This window comes from Choristoneura fumiferana, chromosome Z, assembly GCF_025370935.1.
Source record: "Choristoneura fumiferana chromosome Z, NRCan_CFum_1, whole genome shotgun sequence".
NCBI classification, from domain to species: Eukaryota; Metazoa; Arthropoda; class Insecta; order Lepidoptera; family Tortricidae; genus Choristoneura; species Choristoneura fumiferana.
In genome coordinates this window covers 28,040,421-28,053,617 of record NC_133472.1, presented here as the reverse complement: position 1 = coordinate 28,053,617, position 13,197 = coordinate 28,040,421, and positions in this window count along the sequence as shown.

Below are 13,197 nucleotides of genomic sequence, written 5' to 3'. Positions count from 1 at the left end.
TATTTTTCTTTGTTTAATTTAAAAATATACAGCTTTATATTTACAGACGTACTTATCTCGAAGTAATTAAAGTCGATTTTAAAATAAAGTGCATGCAATAATAAAAAAAAAACATACATTGTTCATGTTTCACAGAATTGATTTATTTTTTCATTAAGGTTGGCTCCCATGATATGCTTGTCAACAACTTCAGTGTGGTGGTGAGATAGTGATTGCGCGTAGTGTTATTGTTTTGTGGAAAAAATTGAAAAACTTAACTAAATTGTACACTATTATCACAAGTAATCTGTGTAATTTTTATTTTTCTTCATTATTATACATTTTTTAGTGAAAAATGTCATTTTCAAGATTGGTAAGTAGAAGTTTGTCCTACATCAACATCTTAGCTTAGGGCGTACGGCCGTGTGGGAATTGACAGCGTTTTTATTTTACTTGCGTGTCTCGACATGGACACGACTGTACTTAATTCGGTTTTGTGTGATTGTAATTACTGAAACTCCTATTACTTCTGTGATTTGCTTGATCGAGATTTAGTTCGGATGAATTCAGATAGGCATCCTCCATATTTTACTGCTACGTGCATGGTACCAACTACACAATAAAAAAGTAGCTATAGAGGCTGCGCTATACCATGATGATCCCAATCCAATTTATGTTGATTTTGACTAACTATAGAAATAATGCTTTGTTGTTCTGTTTTAGTGATAATTATGTAATGATAATAGTCACTGATTTCTATAAAATATACCTCAATGTTGTGTTTTATAAATGACACTACATATTGCTTTGTAAAACTAAAACCATAGTGTTGTACTTGTAACTTTAAAAAACATGGGTTTGTAGGCAGGTCATAAATAACATTTACTATTAGTTTTCATGTGGTCACTGACACATTTTCTCTTTTACTACACTCAATCAGTGTGTGGTATATCAACAAGTGAAGTAGAAGAGTTTTTAAATAATATCTTGCATTTTAAACAAGTTTTTGCTGTCTTAATTTTTAGTTAACAATAGATTCAGTGCCTACATTATCTCCCCCTATTCGGGTGGACTTACCTCTCAGAATGAGAGGGCTTAGGCACTATTTTCCACATGGGCCCAGTGCGAATTGGGAACTTCAAACATAGGTAGAATCAAGTTCAATAATAATTATTTATTTGAACCCCTCAGAAACATGTTACCGCGGCTTTATTACATCGGAATAAACATATTTTTGAGGCCTTGCTTATGTTCCTATTTTTACACTCGACTGTACCATTTCTTGGCAGGTGCAGATTTCCTCACAATGTTTTCATTCATCACAAAGCTCATGGTAAATTTCAAATGTTAATTTGTACATAAATTCCAAGAAACTCTTCTCAAGAAATAATGTAATTACATATACAATACAAATATTGTTTATTGAACACCACAAATTAACACATTCGTGACCACATACACTAAGCACTACGCTCATAGACTGTAGCAGCGTTTTCCGCTTTATAGTGAAAACTGCCTAAGAACAGAGAACTCGCCTAGCCAGTTCTTGGTACTGAATGTGTTAATATAGTGAATTAACGAAATGTAAAAATAAAATAAGATTGACAATAAATAGTCTTATATTTGGGTCATTCTAAGTTAAGAGGTATCAACAATGTCCATGATATATATCCATACTTTTTTTTATGGTTTGGAACTAATGACCTAAGTAGCTCTTAATATATTGCATATACTTTATGGTCAGTTAATTTCAATTCATTCATTTACTTAGTTTTGTCACAATACAGTATTTGACAACTCTTGAGTTTGCCATATCTTAATATTATTAAGAAAATATAGATATACGACAGTGTTTAGCAAAGAGAAAACTTAAATTGGTTGAAAATGGGATTTATAGTGATTTTTTGAAAAATCTATGTACCTGTCTCTTTCTCAAACGCTATTCTCTATGCAGCAAGTATGGCGCTACTGGCTTGAGACGTCACATGCCTGTATGTTTTTCTCTGTCTAATCTTGAATTTCAAACCTTTATAACTTTGTTACTTGTATAGGTAGCTTAAAAATTGTTTCTCTATTCGATAACAGGCATTGTGTAGTTTTAATTTATAAAACATATACAAAATAGCCAAATACCGTATTGCGCCTCAAACACGAAAAATGTCTTTCCCCTGGCCTATCCCTTTTTTCCCTTTTTACAGTAAACCAGTAGTAACTTTATGTAGATTTATATCCCTCAGAACAGTTTAATTTGGTATATTTCATAAATTAATATAAGTAAGTAATAATTTTATTGTAATCTTATAAGTGAAGTACCTTAAAATTATTTTTTTCATAGAATTATATTCACTTTAAATTTTGTCCTCCATATTTTGTGTCCTCTCCCCTGGCATTTTGTAATCTTACAAATATTGTGTTTATGATCTTAATTATTGCAATCTTAATCCTAATTGAAATGAATTATATTGAAGACTAATAATCAGTGTTATAAAAATCATCTGTTTTATTGCCAGTGATTTTGATTATGATATCTGTAACTATGGATGCAGTTTACTGTGAAGGTGGTCTTTCCTCTGGTCATTTTTATTTCACAATTATTTATTTAAATACTATATTTTACTATTATATTGACTATATATTGTGTATAGATTACACTGACTTTATTTTATTTACTTAGAATAAATACTTTTACTATTATACCTGCTTTCACATGAAAAAATTTCTCCCCTGGCGCATAATTTACCAAAATTTCATTGGGGTTATGAATACTAGCTTAAATGAACCATTACATTTTCAATTGTATATCTTTAAGACGTGTAGTGGATTTTTAATCCCTTTCTTGTTTTTGAAAGAACCAGGGGATAGACTGTATTCCGTAAATTATATAAGAGAGTACCTACAGTCTCTCTCCTGGTCCCTTCTAAAACAGTAGAAAAATTAAAAATTGAAGAAGAAAAAGAAAAGAAGAAAAAACATTTGAGGTGGATTGTCACGGTCAGCTAGGCACTACAGCGCCAGTAGATGACGTTAGTGTGCAAATTCCACATATTTTATTTTTTTTACGAATGAAAATGTGGATATTTTTATAAAATAATGTACATACCGCCAATAGCGTGAAATTTGTGATATATCCTACCAAGTTTCAGATGTATTTTAATTTAGAAAACACTTTCACTTGATCGCTGCAGTTTCGACTGAGATATTTTCGCACACATGCGTGTAATTTGTTGTAAACAAAAGTCTTTGTTAATTTCGCTGTTATGATCAGAGAGCAGATTGGCCTAGTTGCATTAGGCTAGAGTTTGCCCTACGCACAGCTTAGGAAGTTCGGGTTCAAACCTGTTGAAGAATAAAGCTTTTTTATTTTATTTTTTCTTTTAGTTATCCCAGTTAATGATGTTAATATTTTTTGAAATGTGTAGCTAAAAATTTATAAGACCTAATTTAGGCACAAATATTGCTTTTTTTTAACTTTTAAGTGAATCTATCTATGAATATGCACAACTACAGTACCTACTATGAGACTATAATTCCTCACATCCACTCAAGGGTTTCTTGGTAGAGATCCCTCCGAGGAATAAGTTCGCCTTTACAAAGTCAAGGAAACCGAATAATGTACCAGAACCTTTTCATATTCAGTTTCGCTGTGGTTTCTTTGGCAGATATATGGGATGTCAATATGACATTAGTAGCACATAGGTTCCACCCTGGTATGTGACTCAGTTTCCTTGACCGTAACTCAACGTTTGTTTATTTATTTTTTACAATACAGTTTACATACTATGAGAAAATTAGTCATAATCATTATCCGTATACATACATACAGGCCTCCTCTCACAATCAGGGCTTGGGCGTTATTTTCAACGCAGGCACAGTGTGATTTGAAATATAGCACACACCATTAATTATTTTGCAGGTGTATGTACGTTTCTTCACAATATTTTCCTTCATCGAAAAACACGTGAAAATATGAAATTAGACTTGTTTATTTTTATTTCAAATTTAATTGGTATTGGTAATTTAATCTAAGGCTCTATTGAACAACAAATAAAAAAGTCGATCACTAAGTACGTTTTTATTTATTTATTTACATCAATCAATCAATCAAATTAGCCCACATACAACCACTGCTGAGTGCCTCTTGCATTTTTACGCCACTTTTCCATCTTGTGCCAGTCTCATACACAGCTTACCAGCCGACAATGTATGTTTTGAGTGTTTTTCACTCTGTAATTAAATATTTTTTTATGAAAACAAAACATATTTTGAAGAAGCATTTTTTGTCAAATGAACTTTTCTCTGAACTCTAAAATTACCGCGATAATATGAGGCTCAAAAGTAAGTCCGCTACCAAGGGGCTGGGTAGGTACTTGGAAAAAATCAGTAAAAAAATCTGTAAAATGTCACCCTCTGACCCATAAACTATCTCTATGCCAAAAATCACGCCGACCCGTCGCTCCGTATCGACGTGAAAGACGGACAAACATACAAACAAACACATAAACTTTCGCATTTTTAATATTAGTATGGAAGTATGGATATGGTTTTCAATATTATCATCACCGTCATCATCTTCATATTAGCCTCAGGACGTTCACCAGTGGACTTTTGGCCTCTCCCATATTTTCCCATGTTGCCAAAACTCGCCACGCTTGATAAGCGGGTTGGCGAGCGCAGTATATTATGTGGGGTTGCTTGGAAAACGCTGCTGCCCATCTTCTGATATTATCCTTCAGCCGATTCCTACGGTACCCACGGGGGTGGTAGAAGTTGTATGTTGTACTCAGCCTCTACTGTACTTACTTTTTAATTTCCTTATAATGTGTCTTTTACGAGACATCTCGAGACATAATTTCTGTCGGAAATCCAAAGAATTGGCAATGCATTTGTCCGTTGCGCTTCAGTCTTTTGATTAAAGGACTTTGTACCTATGGCCAGCAAAAATATTTTTTAAAAAAGGGAAACGCGCTTCAAAATGGTAATTATGTGATTTTGATGATAAATCAAACGAAACCTGGCAACGTCGCTTAGCATCGAATGAGGGCTATCGTTTTTTGTCTCACTAGATGGCGCACTGTTGCGTGAGGTTTTTAAGTATGGATTTCAAAGTCTGTTATTACGGGCGTAAAAACAAAGTTTAGATTAAAATCATATTTAATACACCTTAAAACCGTACCATAAAAATATCGAGCATGCCACAGTGTTGCATAGTCCCCGTTTTGTTCGGAATAAAGGGAGGACAAAGGTTTCCGAAAGACAAAACTGTCTCAAAACACAGACATTCATTGCCCCGGAACGCATATTTGCCATAATTAATTTCAGATATTGCAAAATATTCACAAAATTATTCTAATTATAAATAAACCTGCGTAGCTCACCCAAAAACTATGAGATTTGACATTTCGGAGACCTCACGCTACACTAGCGCCTCTAGTGGCGAATTCATACGCGATAGCCCTCATTGTCAGCGAGTTGACAAAGTAGCTGAAACGCACACTACTAACTAACCGAGCCGTTGGTGTACGATAGGTACTGTCGCCGTCCACTCACATATTGACAAAAATTAACTAAAATAATCATCTAGATTAAGCTATTAATCAAAAGCTTTCTTTAGGTAAATAAAAAAATGCCTCAAATAAATAACAAAATAAAAGTCAACACATGTGATTTTAGTTTCAAATTTTTCTTTCAAGCGCACATGATTGTGTTAATAAATTAGTATGGAAATCGTGCCACCTTAAGTATTTGTGACACACAAAATAAAACAGGTATAGAAATAAACTAACAAAAATACTTATCACGGTAACGAAATGGTCCCAAATCAGCATAATACCGCCCGTGCGAACGGCGCTGGTCTTCCTTTGGGACCATGGACTGCATACATTTTACAAAAGAATAAATAAAAACAACAAACAGTGAAATTGAAACACATAAAAATAAATTCCAACAAAAACAAACATCGCATTGCTCATTATGGATCAAGTTCCTTTACCCTTTAGGGCAGGAACGGCAGGAACTGAAAAAGCAAAAAAAAAGAATAGAGAAAAAAAAACTAAAATAAATACAAACAAATGACATGTTCAGTGCACGCGCCATTCCATTATCTTCTGTAGTCTGTGCTATTCTATCAAATCAAACAAAAACTACTGTTTCAATCAGTTTAGTGGTTTCAATCAAATCACCAAAAATCAATCAATCAAGTGACATTGGGATGAAAAAAAAATTGACTGGCCATTGTGTGGATATGTACAAGTTAGTTGTTTTAATACAACAGTCAAGTAATTATATTCAAATTGTAACGTTTTTGTTCTGCCGCATTTCTTAGGAGGTGATTACCTCTTAACTTAGAATGACCCATTTGATACATCAGTTGATTGGTTTGGTCCAGTTAATGGTTCTACTAAGCAAAAAAATAATTTCATAGTGAATACATACAGTCACGATCGTTAATTTGGGACCCACTTAAGATCGAAATCTGTCATTTTGTATGACAATTCACAGGACTTTTTCACAAAATGGTTCCCTAATTAACAATCGGGACCCTACATACATCATCACACAAAAAATACACATGGATATTTTATAAAAATAGCACATAATGGTTATTTATGATTGTCATTCTTGTATGGGCATTTCTCCACTAATTGGAAAATCATTGTCCTTGGTTTTTTTTTTTGGAAAAACGTGTTAAGATACATGTCAAAGCAAAATGTTTGTGCTTAAAAACAACCATATTTTTAAACTTCTAATATTATACCAAAAATAAAACCACCTATTGGATTTTAATTTTTTAGACACCCCAAAAAGCAGTCCCCTGACATGTCCCCAACCCAGAATTTGATAAGTATCATATAATATTAGTTTCTTTATTCAACTCAAAAAGATGGTTACATCATTGATGATAATCATAAGTACCCCATTATTAGTGTTGCAGATCCATTGAAACTAAGTCATAGGGTTGTCACACAATATTTATTTCATTGTCAATGTGATAAGTGACATATTGGTATATAAAACGTTTTTGTTAGAATAATGTTTTTAATAACAAGAATTTTTAAATAACAGATTTGTATACTTTCATTACTTGTCTGAATAAATCATGAGTTTTCTTCTATTTTCGGCATCAGCTCTCTTTTAAATTGGGAAAATTCGGCATGATCGTTAAGGAAATTCATGATTTTAACTGAATACTAAGCAAACAAATTATATACGACATTAATTAACATTGACAAATAAATTATGCACCCACCTATGGAGTTAAAAAAAAACCTCTTAATTCCGGGCTGCAAAGAGGTTTTATTAATGAATCAAAAAAAGGTATATGAATTATTAAAACCTGTAAAAAAATATGTGCAGTGCCATCCCTAGCTTTTTCAATGATTCTGCAACACTGATAATGGGGTGTGATGATAATAAAGTAGTATTTCAATTAATATGCATGCCATTTTATTAACATTTTTAATCAAATATTGTCCTAAGAGTACAAAAACAGTACCCCGTTGCCTGATTATCCTACTTCCTATTAATATTATAAATGTGAAAGTTTGTGAGTGAGTAAGTGAGTGAGTGAGTATGTTTGTTACTTCTTCACGCTGAAACGGCTGGACGGATTTGGATGAAATTTGGCGAAAAGTTAGTTTATAACCTGGATTAAAACATAGGATACGTTTTATCCCGATTTTCTCACGGGAGAGGGATAAAATATCATTTAATATGTAATATGTAGGTAGTTGGACGTCTGGAATAATACATAGGCAACTTTTTGACCCGATATTCCCACGGGATACCTAGGGATAATATCTCGAAATAACAACCACTGGGCTTAGAGCCATGAAATTTGGTATGTAGGTAGCTGGACCCTTGGAATAGCACATAGGCTACTTTTATCCCGATATTCCCACGGGATAGGGATACAATCTTGAAATAATAACCGCTGGGTTTAGAGTCATGAAATTTGGTATGTAGGTAGTTGGATGTCTAAAAAACCACAGACGACTTTTTGACCCGATATTCCCACGGGATACGTACGGATAAAATGTCGAAATAACAACCGCTGGGCTTAGAGCCATGAAATTTAGTATGTAAGTAGCTGGACCCTTGGAATAGCACATAGGCTACTTTTATCCCGATATTCCCACGGGATAGGGATACAATCTTGAAATAATAACCGCTGGGTTTAGAGTCATGAAATTTGGTATGTAGGTAGTTGGACGCCTCGAATAACACATAGGCGACTTTTTGATTTGATATTCCCACGGGATACCTAGGGATAAAATCTTGAAATAACAACCGCTGGGCTTAAGGGCAACACACACAGAGAGCGGGCGCGGGTCGTGCGCGGGCCCGCGACAGGCGTATTCGCATGGCGATATTTGGACGCCTTCACATAGAACGCGGGCGCGGGACGGGTCGTGCGCGGGCCCGCGCCCGTCACCCGTCGTCACAAACAGCGCGCGGGCCGAGCGCAGAGTTACCAACTCTCAAAAATATTTATCCCTAAAGCTTAAGTTAAAAACCCCTAAAACTCGATTTTAATGAAAATTTGTACTTTATAGTTGAATATTACGCAAACAAATCACTGAATCGAAAAATCGTCTTAGTAACCCCCTAAAGGTTTTAATTTAAAAGACCCCACACTATAGGGTTGGATGAGAAAAAAAACCCCTACTTTACGTCTATGAGACCAAAAAAATTTTTTTATTTTTCATTGTACAATTTGTCGGGATAGTTTTCATATATATCTGTGCAAAATTACAGCTTTCTAGCATTGATAGTCCCTGACTCCCTGAGCAAAGCCGCAGACGGACAGACAGATAGACAGATATGACGTAACTATAAGGGTTCCGTTTTTGCCATTTTGGCTACGGAACCCTAAAAATCGTATTCATGCGCAGTAACTAGTTTATTTTGGCGAGAATAAAATTTAAGTATTTTATTTTTTTAATTAATTGGTAATACAGAGAAATCTGATATTTTTTTCCATTGACTAGTATAAGCTTATTCCTGTCGGAAAAAAAAAATCAGCCACTTCTAAAAATTTCGTCCATCGCCCATCATTACATAAATTGGATTTAATTAAGTAAGTAAATAAAGTTTGACCTTGGTGCGCAAGCGCATTTGTCGTTTTCCACATATATCTCGCGGCACTGTATAATTCTGTGTCGAGTTGTCAAAAATGTCGTATCTATTATTGGTTCTAGAACTGTTTTAATTTGTACTCCAAGTCGCCAGATAAACCATTTTATTCGTCAAAACTTTTTTTGCGGTCGCCAAGATTTAAGCAAAAGTCGTAACTTCTAGGGACTTAGTCACTAAACTGGCAACATTGATAGCCGCTGCGGGCCCGTCGCGGGTCCGACCCGCTCTCTGTGTGAATACAACGAACCGCGCGGCTCACGCGGCGGACACGACCCGACCCGCGCACGCTTTCTGGGTGTGTTGCCCTTTAGAGCCATGAAATTTAGTATTAAGGTAGCTGGACCTCTGGAATAACACATAGGCTACTTTTTATCCCGATATTCCCACGGGATACCTATAGGGATAAAATGTCGAACCGCTGGGCTTAGAGCCATGAAATTTGGTATGTAGGTAGCTGGACCTCTGGAATTACACATGCTACTTTTATTCCGATATTCCCACGGAATACGGATAAAATCTTGAAATAATAACCGCTGGGTTTAGTCATGAAATTTGTTATGTAGGTAGTTGGACGTCTGGAATAACACATAGGCGACTTTTTGACCCGATATTCCCGCTCAGCACCTCAAACAGGCAGGTTTTGCTTTGATAAATCAGTGAGAAAAATCGCATTTTGCTCACTCCTTGAGACAAAGTAACCCTTTAATTTTTTTTTTTAAATGGTGAAAACAGTGTTGGGTCTACTTACAAATATTTGAACTTTACTTTAATGTGTCACTTTCACTTCAACACGAAAAAAGCGAGAGATATGATCAAATGTGTTGATTACAATCTTAAATTAAATTTATGGTATTAAAAATATATCGATACCTAATATGTAAATTACATGACAACGAAATATTTCCAAAATGGAAATTTTCCCGCTCTTTTAATAAAGTATACAACCTCGTTGCACGAAAGCCGCTTCTCTTGTTTTTTAGGGTTCCGGAGCAAAAATGGCAATAACGGAACCCTTTAGTTTCCGTATTAGCTGTCTGTCTCTCTGTCTGTCTGTCTGTCTGTCTGTCTCTCCGTCCGTCCGTCCATCCGCTACTTTGCTCAGGGATTATAGCATTGATAGCTAGAAAGCTGTAATTTTGCACGGATATATATGTAAGCTATGCCGACAAAATGGTACAATAAAAAATTTTAATAAAAAATTTTTAGGGTACCTCCCTTAGACGTAAAGTGGGGGTGTTCTTTTTTTTCCAACCCTATAGTGTGGGGTATTGTTGGATAGGCCTTTTACCATTAAGGGTTTGCTAAGACGATTTTTCGATTCAGTGATGTTTTTGCGAAATATTCAACTCTGCGAAATATGCAAATTTTCATGAAAATCGAGCGTCCCCCCCTCTAAAATCTAAACCGGTAGGTGGAAAAATTTGAAAAAATTCAGGATGTTAGTAAGTATATCAAACTTTCAAGGAAAACTATAACGGTTATGTTTTCTTGAGAATTATTAGTAGTTTAAGAGTAAATAGCAGCCTAAGGTATAAAATATACCTAATTTTGGAAGATTCCGTATAAAAAACGAAATCCTTTGAAAAATATTACTCATTTTTTTCGTAATGGCTCCGGAACCCTATTTCGGGCGTGTCCGACACGCTCTTGGCCGGTTTTTTTTTATAAAAGAATTCCGCAGTACAGTTGGAATATTTATTTGTCAAATCGAATGAATTTGTAACAAATCTATTTATGTGCATGTAATGGAAATCTTAAAAAAAACATATTTGTGGCGTTATCTGGGAAAAGGTACCTTGTTGTCGGTATTGAGTTATTGATATCCCCATAATCTACATACATTTAGCTATCGAACCATGTAAAAAACATGCATGTAGGTTTAATAGATATTTTTAAAAAAAATGTTGAAGCTCAAAAGCCTGAAAAGGTGATTATGAGAAAATTGAATTCAAACTTATACACCCAATAAAAGTATGTTATTGTTGGAAGTTACATAGATGACATGCTATTTGAGGAGAAGATTATACGGGCTTTCAGGTTTCAAGAACAATTTTGTAATTGGACAACGGTTTTCCTATAGTTTACCTTGCCAAAGTGCATAAAGTAAAAAAAAAAGGTTGATGGATTTTTTACATTTTTTTCTATTTATAGTATATTTCCATTGGATTTTATCAAAGGAAAAAATATTATGCGTAATTGGACACTAAATAAGAACTACTCCGTTTTGAATTAACGTTGTTTATTATAAAAAAAAAATACTTTAACAAAAATAACTTCGTTGATTACAAATGTAATTAAACAGTCAAAATCAACAAATTTTTATATTTAGTACGCTAAAACATAGCCAAATGAGACCAAATTTAACTCAACAAATCTTAAAAAACTAGTTTTTTCAGTCTCAAAATTCAAGGTAAAGTTTAGTAAAAAGTTGGTACAATCACTATATATTTTCTAAAAGGTACCTTATCGTCGGTGGTAAAATATTTAGTGATTATGAAGTGATATCATTTGAAAACGACTAATAACTTACGATTAATTTTAGTAGTCTTAATTTAAGAACACTGTAGTATTAAAACTCTTACCAAAAACCTATAATTTTGTCTCAACACACTAAATGATTAACGTATTTGAAAAGGTACCTTATTGTCGGTCGTAAAATGTTTAGTGACATAGTTAAGAATAAGATCTAAAAAAATGCTTTTGATTTGTAGTTGTAACTATTAATCGTTATTATTATTACTATAAATCAACCTCTAAAGACCAGCAGGTGGTAGGACCTTGTGCAAGGTCCGCCCGGATTGCTACCACCATCTTGCTCGCTAATCCTGCCGTGAATAGCAGTGCTTGCATTGTTGTGTTTCGGCGTGGAGAGTAAGACAGCCGGTGAAATTACTGGCATTTGAGGTATCCCATCTTAGGCCTCTAGGTAGGCAACGCATCTGCAATCGCCCTGGTGTTGCAGGTGTCTAAGGGCGGTGGTAATCTCTTACCATCAGGTGACCCACTTGCTCGTTTGCCATCCAGTCGAATAAAAAAAAAGACAAATTGGCGTAAATCGTCAATAAGGGCCTTATCACACTAGCGATTCGCGGGAGAGTTGAAAGCGAGGCGCTGCGAGCGTATAACGATTTCGCCGCAAGCGCGCAACGATGTCGCTGCTACGAGCGCATGGCGAGTTCGCTGCTTTAGCGCCAAAAACGCCATATTGTAGACTTTCGTATAATAAATAGGGCGTCTTCGGCGCTAACGCAGCGAACTCGCAGCGACATCGTTGCGCGCTCGCGGCGATATCGTTTCATGCTCGCGGTGAAATCGTTACGCGCTCGAAGCGAACTCGCTGCGCGCTCACCTCGCTTTCAACTCGCCCGCAATTCGCTAGTGTAATAAGGGCCTAACTGGCTACCGCCTAAGGGTGGCCAGTTATTGATGATTTACCTTACTCTAATTAAACGCATTTTATGATGATTCTTGACGTTTTTTACGCGCCGACAAGCATCGCAATGGGCCCGCGTGGGAACTAATGCCCAAGCTCTCTCATTCTGAGAGGAGGCCTGTGCCCAGCAGTGGGACGTATAGGCTAGGATGATGATGATGATGATGACGCGCTGACAAAGTACCGACGTCCGACACGTCTTCCAAACCGATACCGAGCGCACAGAAAGCATTCAAGAGCGGCACCGACAATAAGGTACCTTTCTTACTAAACTTTAAGGGATGTTTTAACTCATAAAAAATCGATTTAAAAACTTGTGTCTCTGTCAAATTAAAATTTAGACCCTGCTTATTAATAAAGGGTAAAAAAAGAAAAAATGATTTTTTTCGACATTTTACTTCAAGCGCGATTATCTCGGAAACTAGAACCGACAACAAGGTACCTTTTACCAGATAACGCCACATTTAAGGTTTAATAACATTTATAATAAATTATACCGACGGTTAAAAGGCTAATTGATTTAAGCGCCATTTTGTGGGCGATATTGAGTTATATACATCATTGGAATCAGTGAATTTTTCCGCGTCGTTTGAGCCGGGTTTGAGGTAAATCTGAGCACTTTTTTGGCGCTTGGCTCCATTGAAAATTTG